A 24,060-nucleotide genomic window follows, 5' to 3' on the forward strand; every position below is an offset into this window, starting at 1 on the left:
GATTCATGGGTTCTGGGTTGCAGTTTGATAGTTTCAGGTATTTACTGCTAGCTATTCTAATTCATTAGAACCTAAAAAGGGTTGTCTATATTGTGCATAAGAGTGCCCACCAGAGTGACCTCTCGGCTCCTTTTGGAATCTCTCTGCCACTGAAGCTTATTTCATTTCCTTTCACATCCCCCTTTTGGTCAATAAGATGTTCCCCATCCCATGATGCCGGGTCTAGATTCCTCCCCGGGAGTCATATTGCACGTTGCCAGGGAGATTCACTCCCCTGGGTGTCAGATCCCATGTAGCGGGGAGGGCAGTGATTTCACCTGCCAAGTTGGCTTAGCTAGAGAGAGAGGGCCACATCTGAGCAACAAAGAGGCATTCGGGAGGAGGCTCTTAGGCACAATTATAGGGAGGTCTAGCCTCTCCTTTGCAGCAACCGTCTTGCCAAGGACGAGTCCTGTGGTAGAGGGCTCAGCCCATCAAACCACCAGTCCCCTATGTCTGTGAGCACATCAGCAACCATCTAAGTGGGGAAACACAATACCCCCTGCATTTTCCACCAGCTCCTCAAGGAGGCTCTGCATATTTTTTCATTTTTTTTAATTAACTCTTTTTTTTTAATTAACAACTTAAAAAAGTTTTTTAAAATACAATAAAAAAAACATTTCAAACAAACCATAACAAGGGAGTAAGAAAAAGACAACTAATCTAGAATAACTACTTTACTTCCAACATGTTCCTACTCTACCCCATGAAAATAACCTAATATAGCAACATTTCTGTGAACTTGTTCCTACCATACCAACCAGAAATTGACAAACCATAGTCATTCCTCGGAATTCCCAGAACATTAAATTTATCCACAATAGCTTATCTGTTCTTATTGGGTTATAGTTCCCCCTTCATTAATTGCTCTCTATTGCTAGTTCCCCTACATTCTACATTATAAAACATTTATTTTACATTTTTCAATGTTCACATTTGTGGTAGCATATAATATTTCTCTTTTTGTGACTGGCTTATTTCGCTCAGCATTATGTCCTCAAGGTTCATCCATGTTGTCATATGTTTCACGACATCATTCCTTCTTACTGCTGCATAATATTCCATCGTGTGTATATACCACATTTTATTTATCCACTCATCTGTTGAAGGACATTTGGGTTGTTTCCATCTCTTGGCAATTGTGATCAATGCTGCTATGAACACTTGTGTGCAGATATCTGTTCATGTCACTGCTTTCAGATCTTCTGGGTATATACCGAGAATTATAATCATTGGATCGACGGGTAACTCTGTATCAAGTTTTCTAAGGAACTGCCAGACTGACTTCCAGAGTGGCTGAACCGTTATACAGTCCCACCAACAATGAGCAAGAGTTCCAATTTCTCCACATCCCCTCCAGCATTTGTAGTTTCCTTTTTGTTTAATGGCAGCCACTCTAATTGGTGTGAGATGGTATCTCATTATGGTCTTAATTTGTATCTCTCTAATAGCTAGTGAAGCTGAACATTTTTTCATGTGTTTCTTGGCCATTTGTAGTTCCTCTTCAGAGAACTGTCTTTTCATATGTTTTGCCCATTTTATAATTGGGCTGTCTGTACTATTGTCATTGAGTTGTAGGATTTCTTTATATATGCAAGATATCTGTAGTCTTTTGTCAGGTACATGGTTTCCAGAATTTTTTCCCATTGAGTTGGCTGCCTCTTCACCTTTTTGACAAATTCCTTTGAGGTACAGAAACTTCTAAGCTTGAGGAGTTCCCATTTATCTATTTTTCCTTTTGTTGCTTGTGTTTTGGGTGTAAGGTCTAGGGAGTGGCTGCCTAATACAAGGTCTTGAAGATGTTTCCCTACATTATCTTCTAGGAGTTTTGTGGTACTGTGTTTTATATTGAGATCTGTGATCCACTTTGAGTTAATTTTTGTGTAGGGTGTGAGGTAGGGGTCCTCTTTCATTCTTTTGGATATGGATATCCAATTCTCCCATCCCCATTTGTTAAAAGACTGTTATGTCCCAGTTCAGTGGCTTTGGGGACCTTATCAAAGATCAGCTGACCGTAGATCTGGGGGTGTATCTCCAAATTCTCAATTCAATTCCATTGATCAATGTTCCTATCTTTGTGCCAGTACCATGCTTTTTTGACTACTGTGGCTTTATAATAAACTTCAAAGTCAGGGAGTTTGAGTCCTCCCACTTCATTTTTCTTTTTTAGAGTGTTTTTAGCAATTGGAGGCAGCTTCCCTTTCCAAATAAATTTGATAACTAGCTTTTCCAAGTCTGCAAAGTAGGTTGTTGGCATTTTGATTGGGATTGCATTGAATCTGTACATGAGTTTGGGTAGCATTGACATCTTAATGATATTAGCCTTCCCATCCATGAACATGGAATATTTTTCCATCTTTTAAGGTCCCCTTTCTATTTCTTTTAGTAGTGTTATGTAGTTTTCTTTGTGTAGGTCTTTTACATCTTTGGTTAAGTTTATTCCTAGGTACTTGATTTTTTTAGTTGCTATTGAAAATGGTATTTTTTTCTTGAGTGTCTCTTCAGTTTGTTCATTTCTAGCATATAGAAACATTGCTGACTTATGTGCATTAATCTTGTATCCCACTACTTTGCTAAATTTGTTTATTAGCTCTAGTAGCTGTATCGTCAATTTCTCAGGGTTTTCTAGATATAAGATCGCATTATCTGCAAATAATGACATTTTACTTCTTCCTTTCCAATTTGGATGCCTTTTATTTCTTTGTCTTGCTGGGTTGCCCTGGCTAGCACTTCTAGCACAATGTTGAATAACAGTGATGATAGTGGGTCCATTGATTCTTTTGTTAAAAAATTTTTTTTTAAATTTTAGTAACAACTATATAACAAAAATTTCCATTTTAACCATTCTTAACTGTGGCATTAATTGCATTTCAATGTCTTGTTTCTATCACCACCATCTGTTACCAACATTTTTTTATCATCCCAAACAGTAACACTAACCCATCAAGCATTAGCTCCCCACCCCCCACCTCCATCTGCCACCCCTGGCCTCTGGTAATCTCTAATCTACTTCTTTCCCTTAGAATTCACTTATTCTACATCTTTCATATTAATGGAATCATACAAGAGTTGGCCTTTTGTGTCTGGGTTATTTCACTTAGCATAATGTTTTCAAGGTTCATCCATGTTGTAACATGTGCTGGTATTTCATTTCTTTTATTGAGGAACAATGTGCCATTGTACACATATATCAGATTTTATTTATCCATGCATCAGTTGATGGTTCATGGACCTTTGAATTATTTCCACTTTTGACTATTTTAAATAATGCTGCTATGAAATTTTGTGTACAAGTTTTTGTGGGGACTTACATTTTTAATTCTCTTGGGTTTCTACCTAGGAGTGGAATTGCTGGGTCATATGGTAATTCCATGTTTAATTGTTCTATGTTTAATCATTTTTTTCCACTGAGGCTGTGCCACTTTACATTCCCTCAAGCAATGTATGAAGGCTCCAGTTTCTCCACATCCTTGCCAACACTTATTATTATCTGTGTTTTTATTGTAGCCATCCCAGTGGATGTGAAGTTGCATCTCATTATGGTATCAATGTATACTTTCCTGATGACTAATGATGTTGACAGTTTTTATATACTTACTGGCCATTTGTACATCTTCTTTGAAGAAATGTCTTCAGATCTGTTCATTTTTTTAAAATTCAGTTTTACTGCGATATATTCACATACCGTACAGTCATCCATGTTGTATAATCCACTGTTCACAGTGCCATCATATAGTTGTGGATTCATCACCCCAAACTATTTTTGAACATTTTCCTTATACCAGAAAGAATCAGAATAAGAATAAAAAATAAAAGTTAAAAAGAACACCCAAATGATCCTCCCACCCCACTGCATTTTTCATTTAGTTTTTGTCCCCATTTTTCTACTCATCCATCCATACACTGGATAAAGGGAGTGCGATCCACAAGGTTTTCACAATCACACTGTCACCCCTCATAATCTACATTGCTATACAATCGTCTTCAAGAATCAAGGCTACTGGGTTGCAGTTTGGTAGTTTCAGGTATTTACTTCTAGCTATTGCAATACATTAAAATCTAAAAAGTGTTATCCATATAGTGAGTAAGAATGTCCACCAGAGTGACCTCTCAACTCTATTTGAAATCTCTCAGCCACTGAAGCTTTATTTCATTTCATTTCGCATCCCCCTTTTGGTCAAGAAGATGTTCTCAATCCCATGATGCCGAGATTCATTCATTTTTAATTGTTTTTTGTTTGTCTTTTTATTATTGAAGTATAATCATTCTTCAGGCATTTCAGTCACAAGTCCTTATTAGATAGATTACTTGCAAAAGTTTTCTGCCATTTGTGTGATGTTTCTTCACTTTCTTATTGGTGTTCTTTGAACTGCAAAGGTTTTTTTACTTTGACAATGTCCAGTTTAATCTATATTTTATTTTGTTGCTTTTGCTTTTGATGTAAGAACCTATTGCCTAATCCAAGGTCATGAAGACTTTCACCTATTTTTTTCTTCTAAGAATGTAATAGTTTTTGTGCTTACATTTATATTTTAAGTTGATTTTTGTACATAGTGTGAGGTAGGGGACCTATGTTAGTTTCCTAGGGCTGCCATAACAAATTGACACAACTTGGTGGCTTAAACCGACAGAAATTTGTTCTCTCACAGTTCCGGGGGCTAAGAAGTCCAGTCTCGCTACAGAGGCTCAGGGAGAATCTGTTCTGTCCCTCTTTTAGCTTCTGGGGATCTTTGGCTTCCTTGGCTTTTGGCCACATCACTCCAATCTCTGTGTCCATCTTCACTTTCCCTTCTCCTCTGTGTTTCATTTACAAGGACACATGCCATTGGGTTTAGGACCTACCCCCATAATCCAGGATGATCTCATCTCAAGATCCTTCACTCAATTCCAACTACAATGACCTTTTTTCCATATAAAGTTACACTCAGAGTTTGAGGGGATCGGGACAGAGACACAACCTTTTGGCTCTACCATTCAGCCACGGCTGTGTCAAACTTCATTTCTTTACATGTGGATATCCACTTGCAACAGCACCATTTGCTGAAGGACTATTCTTTCACCATTGAATGGCCTTGCCACCCTTGCTGCAAATCAACTGGCCATAAATGTGAGGGTTTATTTCTGGCATCTCTATCTTATTCTATTGATCTATATGTCTATCCTTATGCCAGAACCACACAGTCTTGATAATTGTAGTGTCATTATAAGTTTTGAAATTGGGAAGTGTGAGCCCTCCCACTTTGTTCTTTCCCAAGATAGTTTTGGTTATTCTGGGTCCTTTGAATAGCCATATGAATTTTAAGATTAGTTTGTCAATTTATATAAAGTAGTCAGCTGGGATTTTTTTCTCTCTTTATTAGAGAAGTTGTGGGTTTACCGAATATCAGCTGGGATTTTTGTTTTCTCATCTTTTAAAATAACTTTATCGAAAAATTAAAAAAAAAAAAACAGACAATACAAAAACATTTCAAACAAAACCAAAACAAAGGAATAAGAAAAAAACAAATAACCTAAAATAACAACATTATTAATTTCATTTTTGTTTGCTCATTGCAACTGTACGGAAATACAATTATTGTTGTAAATTTATCCTTCTTGATGGTGTCTTTTGAAATCTTGCTGAACTTGTTCATAATTTCTAATTGTTTTTGGTGGATTCCTTAGGATTTTCTATATCCAAGATCATGTCCTCTGCAAATAGAGATATTTTTCTTTATGCTTTTCAATCTGGATCTCTTTTATTTCATTTTTTCTTTATATATTCCAATCTGAATACCTTTTATTTCATTTTCTTGCTTAATTGCCCTGGCTAAAAACTCCAGCACAATGTTGAGTAGAAGTGGAAAGAGCAGACATCCTTGCCCTATTCCTGATGTTAGGGGGGAAATTTTCATCTTTCCTCATTAAGTTTGATGTTTGCTGTAGGTTAGTATTTCACAGATGTCCTTTTCCAGCTTGAGGAAGTTCCCTTCTGCTCTGCTTTGTGGAGTTCTGTATCAGGAAGGGATGTTGAATGTTGTCAGATGCTTTTTTCTGCATCTATTGAGATGTTTATGCATTTTTGTCCTTTATTTTATTGATGTGATATGTTACATTACTTGAATTGGGGATGTTAAACCCCTCTTGCATTCCTAGGATAAATCCCAGTTGGTTATGGTATGTAATCTTTTATATATTTGTGGTGGTTTGGAGCTGTATGTACCCCAGAAAAACATGCTTTATAACTTAATCCATTCCTGTGGGTGTGAACTCATTGTAAATAGGACCTCTTGATGAGGTTACTGCAGCTAAGGTGTGGCCCACCTCAGTCAGGACGGGTCTTAATCCTGTTGCTGAAGTCCTTTATAAGTGGGATGAAATTCAGACAGAGAGAAAGCTGTGGGAAGCAAGAAGCTGAAATTCAACAGAACCTGGAAGAGAACAGAGAGGCTGAGAGAGGCCACCATGCTTCTGGCCAAGTGACAGGGGAGCCTAGGATGAAGGATCACTGGCAGCCAGCCCCAGGACCCCACAGTCTTTGGGAAGAAAGCATCGCCTCGATGATGCCTTGATTCGGACTTTCTCTTAGCCACCAAAACGTGAGCTAATAAATTCCTTTTTTTAATCCCAAGCATTGAATTGGAATTTGCTTGAGCAGCCAAGGAAACTAAAACAATTTTGTAAGATTCAATCTGCTAGTATTTTGTTGACAATTTTTACATCTTTATTCATAAGAGATGTTAGTCTATAGGTTTCTTTTTTGTGATGTCTTTGGTTTTGTTATAAAGTTAATACTGGTTTCATAGAATAAGTTGGGATATTCTATGACTTTCAGGGACTCCTCTTACTCTGTGTACACACTAAATGTCAATGTCCTTCCTCATTCCTCTGCAGGATATAAATAAAACTGAGTCACCAAAAAACAGGATGAAAGAATGTAAGGGGTGGTCTATGAGGAGACCAAAGAAATGTGAGGAACTGGAGGTATAAATAGGCTTTTTGATTTAACATAGAAATTGAGCTTCAGAAGCACTAGAGATCTGTGATAGACACAATTCACATTTGTGATGAAATCTTCAAGATCCTTTTTGACCTTCCTTCATTTATTTATTTATTTTTTTTATTTATTTAATTGTGAATATATACACATACACACACACACCATGAAATTTGCCATTTTAACCGTTTTTAAGTGTATTGATTACATTTACAATGTTGTGCTTCCCTTACCATCACCCATTACCAAAACAATTTTCCTCATCCCAAATAGAAACTCTGTACCCACTGTGCAGTGGTTTCCCAGCCTTCCCTCCCTCTGGCCCTTGGTAGCCTCTAATCTACTTCCCATCTCTACAAATTTGCTTATTCTAGATATTTCATATGAGTGGAATCATGTAATATTTGTCTTTTCATGTTTGGCTTATTTCACTCAACATAATGTCTTCAAGGTTCATCCATGTTGTAGTAGGGATCAGACTTTATTCCTTTTTACAGCTGAATCATATTCCATTGTATGGATACACCACATTTGTTTATCCATTCATCTATTGATGGACATTTGCTTGTTACCTCCTGTTCTAGTTTGCTAATGCTGCTAGAATGCAAAACACGAGAGATGGATTGGCTTTTATAAAAAAGAGGGTTTATTTGGCTACACAGTTACAGTCTTAAGACCATCAAGTGTCCAGGGTAACACATCAGCAATCGGGTACCTTCACTGGAGGATGATGGCCGATGGCGTCCGGAAAACCTCTGTTAGCTGGGAAGGCACGTGGCTGGCGTCTGCTCCAAAGTTCTGGTTTCAAAATGGCTTTCTCCCAGGACGTTCCTCTCTAGGCTTCAGCTTCTCTGCAAAATGTCACTCTCAGTTGCTCTTGGGGCGTTGTTCCTCTCTTAGCTTCTCCGGAGCAAAAGTCTGCTTTCAAAGGCCATCTCCAAAATGTCTCTGTAAGCTGAAGCTCCTCTCTCAGTTCCAGTGCGTTCTTCAAAGTGTCCCTTTTGGCTGTAGCTCCTCTTCAAAATGTCACCCTCAGCTGCACTGAGTTCCCTCTGCCCCTCAGCTCATTTATATGGCTCCACTGATAAAGGCCCACCCTGAATGGGTGGGGCCATGCCTCCATGGAAATATCTCATCAGAGTTATCACCTACATTTGGGTGGGGTACATTTCCATGCAAACAACCTGATCCAAACATTCCAACTTAATCCCCACTAATATGTCTGCCCCCACAAGATTGCATCAAAGAACATGGCTTTTTCTGAGGGACATAATATATACAAACCAGTATACCCCCTTTTGACAATTGTGAATAATGCTGCTATGAACGTTAATGTACATGTGTCTTTTTGATTCCTTGTTCTCAATTCTTTGGGGTATATACCTAGGAGTGGAAATGCCAGCTCATGTAGTAATTCTTCTATGTTTAACTTTTTGAGGAACTGACAAACTGATTTTCACAACAGCCGAACCATTTTACTTTCCCACCAGCAATGCATGAGGGTTCCAAATTCTCCATATCCTTGCCAACACTTGTTATCTATATGTAAATATTAGGAGGCTTATTATAGGAATTGGTTCATGTGACTGTGGAGATTGATAAGTCCAAATTCTGTAGGGTAGGCCAAAGTTGACAATTTGATGGGCAGTAAAGTTGAATTCCACAGAAGAATCAAGTTGGAAACCCCAGTGAAGTTGATGTTGAATTCCCTAATAGAAGCTGGCAGGCCAAAGTAGAGATAGAAATTCTTCCTGACTGCTGAAGTTCTTATTTCTTGCTTTAAGGCCTTCAACTGATGGGAATACTGAAGGCAATCTCCTTTGCTGATTGTAGATGCAATCAGCCTTAGATGCGATCAACCGACTAATGTTTTTAATGCAACTCTGAAATATCCTCACAGTAACAATCAGGCCAGTCCTTGCTTGACCAAACAAATGGACACATGAAATTAACTATTACAGTTAACATATGACCTGGCAATCAGACTTCTAGGTATATACCCCAAAGAATTGAAAGCAGGAACTTGGGACAGATATTTGCACACAAATGTTCATAGCAGCATTATTTACAATAGCCAAAAGGTGGAAGCTACTCAAGTGTCCACCAAGGGATGAATGGATAAACAACATGGATTATTTCATACAGTGGGGTACGATTCAGCCATAAAAAAGAATCAAGTTTTGATACATGCTACAAAATGGGTGAACCTTGAAGATATCACATTGAGTGAAATAAGCCAGACACAAAAGGACAAGTATTGTAGGATCTCACTGATATGAAACAATTAGAATATGCAAATTCATATAGACTGAAAGTAAATTACAGATTATCTACAGGATGGGAAGAAGGGAGAGGGAATGAGGAGTTATTACTTAACGGGCACAGAGTTTCTGTTTGGGATCACGGGAAAGTTTTGTTAATGGATGGTGGTGATGGTAGCAAAACATTGAAAACACAATTAATGCCACTGAATGGTTTACTCAACAGTGGTTACGATGGGAAATTTTATGTTGTATATATGTTATCACAATAAAAATTAAAAATGCAAAGGGAATGATAATAAAACAAGATAATGCAGTATAAATGAGGGGAGGGAGTGAAGCTGCATTATTGGATATAGTTATTGAACCAATGTAACCCACAACTTCCATGTGAAATGTCCTCTGAAGCAGATAGTTTTCCCTTTTATAGAAGGAAAAAAGGAAAAAAAAAACATGTATTATCATTCAGGAACATGATTTCTCTGGTGCTTACTTTGTGAAACACCGATATAGACATTTCGCTCATTCATTCAACAAATACTGAGCACCCCATTTATAGCAGGAGCTCTGTGGGCTGCTAGAAATGCAATGGTGATGGAAAGGATCCAGATTCCTGTTTCTTTCCATTTATGTGCTGTGTTAGCCGGGGAACCAGACACAACACAGATCATCACCAAATACATAATTAAACACTGCAATAAGTGCTATGAAGGAGAAATGTAGGGTCAATGAAGGAATATAATTTAGATTTGAGGGGGATCATGGAAGCCCTCTTTGAAGAAGTGATGTTGAAGCTGAAATCTGAAAAATGGGTAGGACCCAGTCAAGGATAGAATGGAGAGAAGTGTATACTAGGCAGGAGGAATAGTGTGTAAATTCCTCCCAGAAATGGAGCAACTGGGTTGATCAATAATATTTATTAATATGGGAAAACTGGTGGAAAAGCAAGTTTGGGGAGTAAGATCAAGAATTTAATTTTTGACAAGATTATCTTGAGATTCCCATGAGGTATTCAAGGAGAGATATCACTAATTGGTAAGTGGATATATGAGTTTGGAGTTCAGAAAATAGATATAGGCTAAATATGTAAATTATAAACTGATTATATTTCAATAAAAATTCATGAAAATTATCCTAACTAAAAAAAAAAAAATTACCACTGGTAGGTATATAAGAAATTAATCACCCAAATTTGTGCCTATTCTAATCAGGGGGAAATACATGTGTATTCCTTTAACTTAGTCTTATTTTCCTTGAAAAGAACAAAGCTTATTCTGGTGATTAATTCTCTTAAAGCTTGGGAGTCCCAGCTGGCAGCCACAGTAGCTGTTCCAAAGTCAAAAAGGAAAAGTGTTTACGTCTGCTTAAAAATGGAGTAATTAATGATGTAGGAAAACATTTTTCCTTTATTTGCTTCTTGACATGGTGGCTTTGTTTGGAGAAGGGCAGGGGTTTGGGTTGAACTTCAATACTGAGAGGGAGGAAATATGTGAGCTGATATGTCCGTGTTGTTTGAAGAATGTTCAAATGTTTAGCTGATTTGCTACAAAGAGTAAGATTGCATCTTACAACATCTAGAGAATTCTCAATGTTAAGCTCCTGGAAAATGATGACATCCACAAGGCAGTTCAGGCCTCTCAATGCTCCTGATAAAGATGGGGAGGGGAGGGTTGTTGTAAGAGTATATGCCAGATCAGTTTTTATGGTAACATAGCAATGGTGGGAATATTTTGTTTTTGGAGGAGATGGGAATGGATGGGGCAGATGAGACTGCTTAGCCCACATCCTTTGTCAAATTACTTCATAAACATTTTTGCGACCTCAGCTCAAATTCAAGAAAGTCTGACCTGATCACTGCCCCTTCCCCCAGGTCAGACCCCCATCATAGGCTCTCAAAGAACCCAATTCTCCGTTCACACCACAGAGCACCACTGGAGTTAATCATTAATTGGGAGTTGGGGCAGGGAACTCAGTCCACAGTTGGGGGAGCAAGAAATATAACTTTATTTGTACTTCAATTGATCCCATTCTGCCATGGTAGCAGAAATAATTTCAGTCAATTTGGATCCCAGAGGGCTCTGTAGTTCCAAGGAGTTGGGAGTGTCATCTGTTCTGTCCTTGAAGCTGACTGTGAAGATATCTGAAGCCCTATCTGGTTCTTTCTGCTTCCTTAAGCACTTAGCTATTGGAAGACAAGATAGCCAGGCAGCTCCCCGAGAGAAGCTGTTTGTCCTGCCACTGGCTATTTCCTTTCCTCTCCTTTCCTTCTCTGGGGCAAAGAACACAGACTCATTATTTCAATGAAGAGAATGCAAGAAGAGGAAAGGAAATCGAGAAAAAAATACTGGTTAATATTTTTTAAATAGTCATTCAAACATGTATTTACTCTGTCTGGGAATGTGTAAAGTTTTGTGGGAGAAATAATTTGCCAGTCTTTACCAGCTACATAAAAAAAAATCTAGTGTGGAAGCTTACTTCTCTTTAAAAGAAAAAGAAAAAAAATTTAAAAATATTATCCAAACATATGTAATTAGTTGCTTAATATCTTTCCCCTCAGCTAGAAAATAAGCTCTGCGAGATGGGATCCTGTCCATCTAACTCACTGCTATGCGCACTGTCTAGAATAATGCCTAGCACATAGCAGGAACTCTAAAAATATTTGTAGAATGGACAAATACTGCTAAGAGTGGGATATGGGAGCACAGTATCCCACAGGAAAGCAGTATTCCATATAATGAATTGCCTAGGAAACGCTGGCAGGGCGATCACATAATTTGCTACTGATAATATTCGGTTGCCATAGTGCTTGAGAGTTTGTGAACATATCTCTTAATTAAATACAGAAAAAGAGGAAAAATAGGTATGGCATTATTACACACATATAGTCACTTTCTTCATCACTCAGACCCCTGCAGAAAAGCCCTTTAAAACAAGAATTTCCTTATTACATAATATTTATTGTGTTTTCATAGATTCACACAAATGGACTTACATTTTGGCCTACTAAGAGTAGACCTAAAATGAACATTTCAGCCTCTTACTTATAGAAAATAGAAGAGACAAAGGAAGTAGCAGGGAAGTGGAGCAAGAGAATTCTAGGGAGCTAGGAAAATAAATTGAATGCAATTGAAATGGAAGATAATATTTATTAAAATTAAAAATTCATATTCCTTTTGAACCAGCACGCCTATGCCTGGGAATCTATCCCACAGAGATAAAGCCACTAGTTCATAAAGCTACATGCTTATCAATGCTATTGCTATATCATCTGTTGTGAGAAAAAGTTGGAAACAAAGCCCGTGGTTGAATAATTCATGGCATATCAACACCATGAATTATTACTCAGCCATTAAAAAGAATGAATGAAATCTACACCAATTGACTTGCAGAGATTTCCATGAGATGTTGTTGAATGGGAAAAGCAAGACGCAGAAAAGGGTTGATAATATGATCTCATTTTTGTAAAGCAGCAATGACACACACACAAACACACACACAACACCGACCCCTGTATACATGATTATTGTTGAGCATGGAGAAAAGCCTGGGAGAACCAATTCTTGGTTGGTGACCGGGTTATATGGTGTGTGTCTTGGTGGGGAGATGGCCAATGTTGGGTGGGAGGAGGCAGGAGAGGAAAGGAAGGTAGAAACCAAGCAGAAAAGAAAAGGGCTGCACCAAAATAATAAAAGCGTATATATGACAGAATTGTACTCTGGCATTTATGAAATTTTTATGAAATGTGTGATACGGAAAAAAAAAAGTTCAGGTCAAAATTATGCAGACAAAGTGAAGTACTTGCTTCCTCAGTCGAGGGGCTGCTCTTTAGCATTGATTGCATCATCTGTGAAACTCTCATGTTAACACCAAAGGGTGAGACAAGCCTTAAGCAGTACTGACCACCAAGAGAGATCAGGTCTCTTGATCATGGGTGGCTTCTCTTCCTCCTGACTGCACTGGGGGAGGGCCTGCTGACGGGCATGTGGCGAGCCATTTTATTTATTCATAAAAATAGGAATGAAGGTGTTCCTGAGAATCTTACAAGAGGCTCCCCAGACATAACAGCATATAGAAAAACTGAGTGAGAAGGAAGATGTAAGGAAAAACCTCCAGGGGTACTGTGATGGTTGGGTTCATGTGTCAACTTGGCCAGGTGATGGTGCCCAGGTGTCTGGTCAAGCAAGCACTGGCCTAACCGTTACTGCAAGGACATTTGTGGCTGGTTTATTAAATCATCAGTCAATTGATTGCATCTGTGGCTGATTACATCTATGGTCAACTACGGGAGTGTCTTCCACAAAGAGAGAATCCAACCAGTTGGGTTTAATCCAATCAGTTGAAGACTTTTAAGGGAGAAGAGAGACCTTTCATTCTTCTTCAGCCAGCGAGCCTCTCCTTGGGAGTTCATCGAATACCTTCTTTGGAGTTGCCAGCTCGTGGTCTGCCCTACAGAATTTGGACTTGTATATCCCCACAGTTGCACGAGACACTTTTATAAAATCTCATGTTTACAGATATCTCCTGTTGGTTCTGTTTCCCTAGAGAATCCTGACTAATAGAGGTACCATCCTTTATTCACCCTGGGATCTAGTATCGATCCAGGAATTGAGAACCACCTTAGTCAAAGGAGTTTACTATATGATCTGTGGTATGTAATGTAACATGCTGGATAGAGAAGGGGCTTAAAAGCATCATGTTGCAGTGGTTCAGAGCTTGGGTCCCGGAGTCAAGCAGTCCTGGGTTCAATAGGCATTTGCTAGGTATAGGCTAGGCTGCTTTGATAAAAGACCCAACAGAGTGGCTTAAAGAGGAAAGTCATTCAACTCTTTCTCAAGTAACGATTCAGTAGTCAGTCCAGGGTTGGCATGGTGGGCTGATGGTGTTGGAGAGCCAGGCTCCTTTTGTCCACTGCTCTACCACCCTTCATCCCTGCAAGGGTGAAGATGGTTCGCCATGACACGTGCCTTCCAGGAGGTTGGGTGTGCTCCTGTCCATCCAAGGACTACACTCAGAAGTTTCACACATCTCATTGGCCAGGGTCATGGGCTGACTTGTGTCCCCTCGCACCTGTGAATATGACATAATTTGTAAATAGGGTCTTTGCAGATGTAATTAGTGAAGATGAGGTCATACCGGTGTAGGGGGGTCCTAATCCAAGGTGACTGGTGTCCTAATAAGAAGAGGGGAGACCCAGAGGCAGATAGAGAGGGAAGACAGCTATGCGAAGACAGATGGGAGTTATGTGCCACAAGCCAAGGAATGCCGAGGAAGCTAGGAAGAGGCAAGGAAGGATTCTCTCCTAGAGCCTTTGGAGGGAGCACAGCCTGCCAACACCCTGAGTTTGGACTTCTAGGCTCTGAACTCTGAGGGAATAAATTTCTGTGGTTTTAAGCCACCCAGCTGTGGTAATTTGCTACAACAGCCCTGGGAAATGAATATAGCCAGACTCTTGTCATATGGCCACATCTCCGTGTAAGGGACATGTGATGGTCTGAAGCTATTGTGTACTCCAGAAAAGATCATGTTCTCTTTTTTTAAAAAAAAAGACTTTATTTAAAAAAAAAAAAACATTTCCAAACTAAACAAAGCAATGGAATAGGAAAAACAAATATCCTGAAGTAACCTCACTGTTTCCAATATGCTCCTACCATGACACAAGAAAATTAATGAACCATAGTTGATCCTGAGCATTCCCATATCATTAAGATCACCCTCAATATCTTATCTGTTCTAATTAGAGTATTGTTCCCCCTTCACTAGCTGCCGTCTATCTTTAGGTCCCCTATATTCTACAATATAAGACACTTGTTTTACATTTTTCAGAGGTCACATTATTGGTAACATACAATGTCTTTCCTTTTGTATCTGACTTATTTCACTCAACATTATGTCCTCAGGTTTCATCCATGTTTTCATATGCTTCACAACCTCATTCCTTCTCACTGCTGCATAGTATTCCATTGTATGTATGTACCACATTTTGTTTATCCACTCATCTGATGTAGGACATTTAGGTTGTTTCCATCTCTTGTCAGTAGTGAACAATGCCACTATGAACATTGGTGTGCAAATATCTGTATTGAGTTACCCTACAATCCAGCAATTTCACTTCTCAGTATTTATCCAGAGGACCTGAAAACCGTGACACGGTTATTTGCATGACCATGTTCTCTTAATTCTTTCCTGTGAGTGTAGACCTATTGTAGGTGGGATCTTTGGATTAGGTTATTTCAATGTAGATGTGATCCACCTCATTCAAGGGGGGTATTAATCTTCTTACTGGAGTCCTATATAAGAGGATAAAAGACAGAAAAAAGCCCCAGAAAAGTTGAGAGAGGAAGCCACTGAAGCCAGAAGCTGGAAGCAGTGAAACCTGGGAGAGAAGGGAGAGACCAGCAGACACCAGCTATGAACCCCCCGTGTGACCTGGATTGCTGGTAGCCTTTCTTTGGGGAGAAGGTATTGTCCTGTTGATATGTTAATTTGGGCATTTATCACAGCCTCAGAACTGTAAACTTTTAAGTTAATTAGTTCCTGTGCCAGTTTGAATGTATATGTCCCCCAGAAAAAGCCATATTCTTTGATGCAATCTTGTGGGGCAGACATTTTAGTGCTGATTAGATTGGAATTCTTTGAGTGTTTCCATGGAGATGTGTCCTACCCAACTGTAGGTGATAACTCTGATGAGATAATTTCCCTGGAGGTGTGGCCCCACCCATTCATTGTGGGCCTTGGTTACTGGAGCAGTATATAAGCTGAGACAGAAGGAGTGAGCTTGCTACAGCCAAGAGGGACACTCTGAAGAACGCCCAGGAGCTGAGAGAGGAGCTGCAGATGAGAGACAGTTTGAAGATGGCCATTGAAAGAGGACTTTTGGTCCAGAGAAGCTAAGACAGGACAAACACCCCAAAAGCAACAGAGAGTGACATTTTTGAGGAACTGCAGCCTAGAGAGGAACATTCTGGGAGAGAGCCATTTTGAACCCAGAACTTTGGAGCAGATGCCAGCCACGTGCCTTCCCAGCTAGCAGAGGTATTCCAGACACCATTGGCCATCCTCCAGTGAAGGTACCTGATTGCTGGTGTGTTACCTTGGACACTTTATGGCCTTAAGACTGTAACTGTGTAACCAAATAAACCCCCTTTACAAAAGCCAATCCATTTCTGGTGTTTTGCATTCCAGCAGCATTAGCAAACTAGAACAATTCCCATTGTAAAAGCTAACCCATTTTGATATATTGCATTTCGTCAGCTTTAGCAAACCAAAACAGGAGGCTGAGAAGTACAGCCTTTGGGTGGCATTTGCCCATCTGAAACATCCATTACCATAGGAGGAGGGGAGATAGACAGCGACCCCAAAATCATACCACTGTACCATTATAATCTGTGATAAAACCTACAAAAGAATGAAAGCATATAATTGGGCCCCCTGATTTAGTCTAGGAGGACAGGGAATTGACATTTTCCGGAGAAAATGATTTAGCAGAGATCTGAGGGAGTTAACTAGATGAAGCAAGGAAGAGAGTTCTAGGAAGAAGAAAGAGCACACACAAAGGCTTCAAAATGTGAGGTGCAAGGCCTGTGTGAAGAATTGAAAGTAGGTTTAATTCAAGCAACTACATAAATCAGTTCTCTTCTCAAGGACCCAAAACTGCCTAGTGAAATGTATTCCAATATGTGCTCCAGCTCTGTAACATGCCATTCATTCTCTGCTGCTTGGAAAGAGCCCACTGTGGTTTGTCTGACACCCCAGTGAAAGCTGACGTTGGTTTGGGAAGGATTAACTATTCTTTGTGTGAGATCCGGGTATATGAGTCAAGTCTTTGTGTACATTGCCTTAGAAGAATTTGGCAAAAGTATGTGCCTCGCTGGCGTTATTTATGATTTTAAGTAAATTGGGAAATAGTTCTATAATTTTTGTCTGCAGCATATTGAAATGCTGTGATGTTGAAAACCATCTGACTTTTTGCTCTAAAGGAATACATAGGCTAGTGGATGATGCATCTATCTGGCACACAGGAAGTGAAAGCAACAGTGATTGTTGACTCACGGAGACCTGTTTCTACACACAGGAAAATCAGTTTCATTATTTTAGAGCTGCACCTCCTATTAAAGCCCTGTTTAGTGAGAGTCATGGTCAACTTGAGGTCCTAGAATTTGAGAGAGCCCGGTATAAAAAATTCATGAAATCTTTCTGCACTGCTTACTCTACTTTTTTCTCATTGCAACAGGGTAATCAGGTTTTAAATTTTAATGTGCTTCTCTCCTTTGCTTTCCCAAGGATACAATCTTCATCTTACTTGGCTCTAGACATATATCCGAGGTGGGGGAGATGAAAATTTCTTATGGCAGGGAAGCAGAGAGAAAGCCTGGATAATTTCTAGTACTTGGCATTTGAAACCAGGATCAGGCAGCCAGGCTACTGTCTTGAATGAGGATTTTGCCCTTTAGCATCTTTAGCACACCCAGGGGACCAGGCCTGTTTAGAAAAGTGTAGTCAGTGTAGCGTAAAAAAGATATCCTTAAGTAGGGTTGCTGGATAAAATACAGGACCCCCTGTTAATTTGAATTTCAGATGAGCAATGAATAATTTTTTAGAATTTTCCAAATATTACACGGCTTATATTTATACAAAAAAATTCATTAATTATCTGAAATTCAAGTTCAACTGGGTATCCTGTATTTTTATTCACAAAATCTGATAATCCTACTTTTAAAGCCTAGGTCAATGAGGGAAATGCTAGTATATGGTAGGAAAATGAGATGTGAAGGAAGGACAGTTCAGTCATTCTGGCCATCCAACCTTTGAACCCCCTACCTTGATTTGAACAATATCCCACTGTGCTGGTTTGGATGTATTATGTCCCCCAAAATGCCATTATCTCTGATGTAATCTTGTGTGGGTAGACATATCAGTGTTGATTAGATTGTAATTTTTTAGAGTTTCCATGGAGATGCAACCCACCCAACTGTGGGTGATGACTCTGATTGGATAGTTTCTGTGGAGATGTGGCCCCGCCCATTCAGCATGGGCATTGATGAGTTTACTGGAGCACTATATAAGCTCAGACAGAAGGAGAGAGCTTGCTACAGCCAAGAGGGACACTTTGAAGAATGCACAGAAGCTGAGAGAGTAGCTGCAGATGAGAAACAGTTTGAAGATGGCCATTGAAAGCAGACTCTTGCTCCGGAGAAGCTAAGGGAGGACAAACACCCCAAGAGCAACTAAGAGTGACATTTTTGAGGAACTGCAGCCTAGAGAGGAACATCCTGGGAGAAAGGCATTTTGAAACCAGAACTTTGGAGCAGATGCCAGCCACATGCCTTCCCAGCTAACAGAGATTTTCTGGACACCATTGCTCATCCTCCAGTGAAGGTACCCTTTGTTGATGGATACTTTATGGCCTTAAGACTGTAACTTTGTAACCAAATAACCCCTCTTTTATAAAAGCCAATCCATCTCTGGTGTGTTGCATTCTGGCAGCATTAGCAACCTAGAACACCCACTTTTTGAGACAGTCTGCTACCAGCATGGAATCAGAGTTCCAGGTATTTGCTTTCCTAGCCTCCCTTGCGACAAGGATGAGGGCACATGCACTCCCGTCAGATGCCTCGACCCAGCTTTGACTAGAAAGCCGGTGGAGAGGCAGGGGCGGTGCAGAGCCTGTTCCGGTGATGGTGACGGCAGTGGTGGTGGCAGCACCCAGAGTTGAGCGTTGCTGTCGCTGATGGAACCTCTGGGGTCCAGCACCCGGTAGCAATAGCAGTGGTTGCAAGACCTTCTTTTGGGCACTGGTCCTGGCTGCAGAGCCTCTGAGCCTGGGTCTGGTCTCCCCGGGGACTCTGCAAGCTGTCCAACATCCCTCTGATGAATTATTTTTCTCCTTAATGCCATCAGAGTTGGCTGATGCACTTAAAAACAATGAGTGATCAGTAAAATAAAAGCCCTTCCAGGCCTGAGGAATTGTGGAGAGAATGAGAGGAGAGAGGGAGAGAGGAGGGACAGAGTGGGCAGAAACAGGTCTGAGGATGGGGTGACACACAGGCAAGTTGGGGAGAACGGTGGCTTTCCTGGAGGTCACTCTGGTGCCAGTCTCCAGTCTTAGAACCACACTGGGTATTTGCAGCCAGTTATGATGGGCGGACTGGGTGCTTAAGGACCAGCTTTCACCCTGATTGCGTGGCACTAGTGCCCTACTGGCTTTCGAATATTTCCGATCACTCCTGGGTGCAACCATGTCATCTTGGTTGGGCAGTGGGCATCTCTGAGGTTTAGCTGTCCAAAGCCTCCCTTGACTATAGTGTGGTGTAGATCAAATCGAGAGTTTAGCCGAGGAGTTTGCCATGGTGGAAGAGAAGTAGTTCCGTAGCAAAGACCTGTGCAGAGCAGAGCTGCCAAGCCAGGGTCAATGGGGAGCTGAAGACAGAGCGCAGAGCAATCTATAGCATCAGGGAAGCCAACGACGTCCAGGGCATGCCACTGGGGTGGGCCGTGCTGGGTTAGACCAGGGTAGCCATGAGTTTTGAGCCTCAAATCTCAGCACAGCAGGCAGCACCCTGGGAAAGAGACACTGTCCCAGGTTCTTGAAGTGCCATCCCTTCCTGGCTAGCAGGAGCAGGAGAAGCAGAGAGCAAGGTGGGCTATCCAAGACACATGACATTACCTAAATGGATAGTCAAATCAATGTATTATGTATTTAGTTAGGTCTGTTCCTGGTGAAAGTGTGGGTAGGGGCCAGCAAAGAAGGCTGGAGTGGTGACGGACTAACCTAGAACATCATTTTCCCTCCGCACATCTGAGGAATGCTGTGAGTTGAATGTCAGGTCCCTGCCACACTTCCCCACTTCCCCACCCACATCTGCTCCAGCCACCAGGACCCCTCGCCACTCCCCCAAAGCAGGCACATGGCACCACTCAGGCTGGGGAGCTCCACGTTCTCAAATGGAGTTCCGAGCCGTAGCTCGGCCCCTGCCATATGTGACCTGGAGAAAATCAATGGTTTCCAAGGAGCTGCAGCTTTCCAGTGAACACACACTTCTGTTCATTCTGTTCCCTTTGTGTGGAACTCTGTCTTTCCACTTAAAAAACAAAACAAAACAAAAAACAACCATTAATCCCTCAAGAGCCCCTCAGACCAAATATCACAACTAGGAAATCTGAGATCGGTGCTCCATTCTGCCTTCTCTCTCTTAGCAGAATCAATCCCAGCACTTTCCCCCTGACCTTCACATTTGATGGTTTGCTTAATGAGCCATAAGCACTGTTATACCTTCAGCAACTTATACAGATCCTGGCTGAGAGCTTTGGGACCCAACAAATGTTAGCTGAACAAATTGAAGGACTGCTCTCCTATTTAAATGCCACAGTCTCATGTCTAAATGGACTTTACTTATATCAATCTTTGATTTGTTTAACCCTGGTAAACCCTGGTAAGAGTTCATTCCTATTCATTCATTACAGCATTTGGTACAATAGCTTGCCCATCATCTCCCGGTTGACTTTATTGGATGTCTTGGTTTACTGTTAGAGTTTGAAGAGCCCTTAGAAGTTATCTAGAGCCACCCATCATGTGGTGTGTGAACTGGTAAGGTCCATATGCCCAAGGGTTTATGTCACTCATGCGAGTTTCTATATTAGCACATCTGTCTGGCTCTAAGCTACACGTGGCCATTCTCTTTGTTTCCAATAGCACTTGGTTTGTGCTTTCTGATGTTGGTGGTGGTGATGATGATGGAAAGTGCTAGATGCTAAGGCAATTTCTCTGCCATTCCCTTGATAATAATATTAATAGCTAATATTTAGTGAATGTCTACTATGGTCAAGGCATTTCACTGGACACTGGAGGGATAAAAGGATAAAAATGCATGGCCTTTGCCCTTTAAGGAACTTAGTATCTAGTGAGGAAGACAGATGGTTCAAATTATAGTACCATAAGATGACTGTTGAATGGGAATACATAGGAAGCACAGGAAAGCCAGCCCTGTGAGGGGATGGAGAAGGGGATGGGTGATGGCAAAGAGGAAACAGAAACCCTGGGTGAAGTGCAGGCCTGGTGAGCAAACTGGGAAAGAAGTTCCAGAAAGAAGGAATGGAACGTGCCAAAGGGAACATGGGTGAGAAGTGCTTGGGGCCATGATCACTGGACGGGTTTTGCAGTCACAGAGCAGGAAAGGAAGTAGTTAGGGAGGTGGAGGGGCTTCTGAGGCTGCAGAGAGAGACAGGAGTCAATCACGAGGGGACTTTTTTGTTATGCAAAGGGAATTCATTTCTATTAAGCCAGCTCTGGGGAGCTCTGCGAGTTTGAGCAATGGCTCCGCGTGCATATTAGAAAGAACTTGCAGGTGTTGTTGCAGTTAGCTGGGATTGAGGCTTAAGGTAGAGGGAGACTGGTGAGGACATGATTTTAATATTTTAGGAACGAGAGGTTGAGGGACTGAACTAAGGCAGTGACAGAGAGTAACAGGATGGGGGACCAGAAAGAAGAGGTATTTAGGATGTAGACGTAGGAGTCCGTGGAGGTGCAGGAAGAGGAAGGACTGGAGGATGCCTTCGGGTTTTGTGGCTTGGGCTCCTGGGTGGGTGGTGGTGACGAGTTGAGGATGAGGAGGAGATGGTAATAGCCATTTTTATCTACTGCTTTGGAGCTGAGAAGAGAGTTCTGGCTAAAGATACAGACACGATATCGACAGACCTCAGTGGTGGTGGATGAGGCTGCTCAGAAAGGGGAAGTACTAGTTTCCTGGGCTGCTGCAACAAAGTACTGCAGACTGGGTGCCTTAAAATAGGAAGTATTCTCTCACAGTTCTGGAGGCCAGAAATCCAAAATCAAGGTGTCAGCAGGACCAGGCTCCTGCTGACGGCTCTGGGGGGGATCCTTTCTTGCCTCTCCCAGCTTCTGGTGGCTTCTGGAATCTTGGGTGTCCTCTAGCTTGTAGCTGCCTGTCTCCACTCTCTGCCTCTGACTTCACATGGTCGTCCCTTCTTTTTGTGTCTTGGGGTGTCCTCTCCTCTTCTTACAAGGATACTGTTTTTGAATTTCAGACCCATTATAATTCAGTATGACCTCATCTTAATGAATTATATCTGCAAAAACACTATTCACCCCACTACAGAGAGGAGACAGGTGGAGGATTCTCAGGGACCCCCAAATGTAAGGAGTAGGCGGTGAGGGAAGGGCCAGCCAAGGAGACAGAGGAGGAAAGGCCAGCGAGCAAAAGAACAAGAGAAGTTCACACCAAAGGAAGTGAATGTTTGAAAGGCAGGTGTGCTGGTTTGACACCATTATGTACCCCAGGAAAGCCATGCTCTTTAATCCAATCTTGTGGGTGCACTTATCGTGGGTGGGATCTTTTGATTAGATTATTTCCATGGAGATGGGACCCCGCCCATTCAAGATGGGTCTCGTTGAGTTTACTGGTGTCCTCTATGAGACGATAGAAGGCAGAGACATTTTGAAGAAACCTGAAAGATGCTAGAGAGAAAATGCCCGGAGACATTTTGGACACAGTTGTTGAAGTCAGAACCAAGAGAGAAGCTAAGAGATGAAATCCAGAGTTTGCCCCTGGTCTCCCAAGCAAGGGCCCCCAGAAGCTGAGACAGAAGCCCAGAGACATTTTGGAGCAAGCTAAACCTGGGAGAGAAGGTCCAGCAGAGCCAGCCATGTGCCTTTCCATGTGACAGAGGAAACCTGGATGCCATCAGCTTTTCCTCAGAGAAGGAATCTACCTCTTGATGCCTTAATTAGGACATTTTCATGGCCTTAGAACTGTAAACTGCAACCTAATAAATCCCCATTGAAAAAGCCAATCCATTTCTGGTACATTGCATTTTGGCAGCTTTAGCGAACAGTAACAGGGAGAGAATAAATGTGCCGGTTTGACTGTATTATTTCCCCCAAAATGCCATTATCTTTGATGCGATATATTAGTGGGGATTAAGTTGGAACGTTTGGATTAGGTTGTTTCCATGGAAATGTGCCCCACCCAAGTGTGGGTGTTAACTCTGATTGGATAATTTCCATGGAGGTGTGGCCCCGCCCATTCAGCATGGGCCTTGTTTAGTTTACTGGAGCACTATATAAGCTCAGACAGAAGGAGTGAGTTTACTACAGCCACGAGGGACCCTCTGAGGAATGCACAGGAGCTGAGAGAGGAACTACAGTTTACAGAGATATTTTGGAGATGGCCTTTGAAAGCAGACATTTGCTCCGGAGGAGCTAAGAGAGGACAAACACCTCAAGAGCAACTGAGAGTGACATTTTGGAGACAAGCTGAAGCCTAGAGAGGAACATCCTGGGACAAAGCTATTTTGAAACCAGAACTCTGGAGCAGATGCCAGCCACGTGCCTTCCCAGCTAACAGAAGTTTTCCGGACACCATTGGCCATCCTCCAGTGAAGGTACCCAATCGCGGATGTGTTATCTTGGACACTTTATGGCCTTAAGACTGTAACTGTGTAACCAAATAAACCCCCTTGTATAAAAGCCAATCCATCTCTGGTGTTTTGCATTCCAGCAGCATTAGCAAACTAGAACAGTGAGCCATGGAGTTATATGCTGCGGGCAGGTTAAAGTATGCCCAGGACTTTAAAAAGGTCAGTTATTTTAGCAACTTTGGGGGGCCACAGGAAGAGCAGCTGCAGTGGGGTGCTGAGTGAGCCAGGAAGCCAGACTCAGAGCGTGGAAGAGCCGATGGGATCGGAGGAGGTCCAGACGGGCGCGAAAACTCTCCAGGAGCTCGGCTGTGCAAAGCAGAGAGAGGGCGACCACCAGAGAGGCTCAGAGTC

The sequence above is a fragment of the Choloepus didactylus genome, chromosome 12 (genome assembly GCF_015220235.1).
Source record: "Choloepus didactylus isolate mChoDid1 chromosome 12, mChoDid1.pri, whole genome shotgun sequence".
Classification (NCBI taxonomy): Eukaryota; Metazoa; Chordata; class Mammalia; order Pilosa; family Megalonychidae; genus Choloepus; species Choloepus didactylus.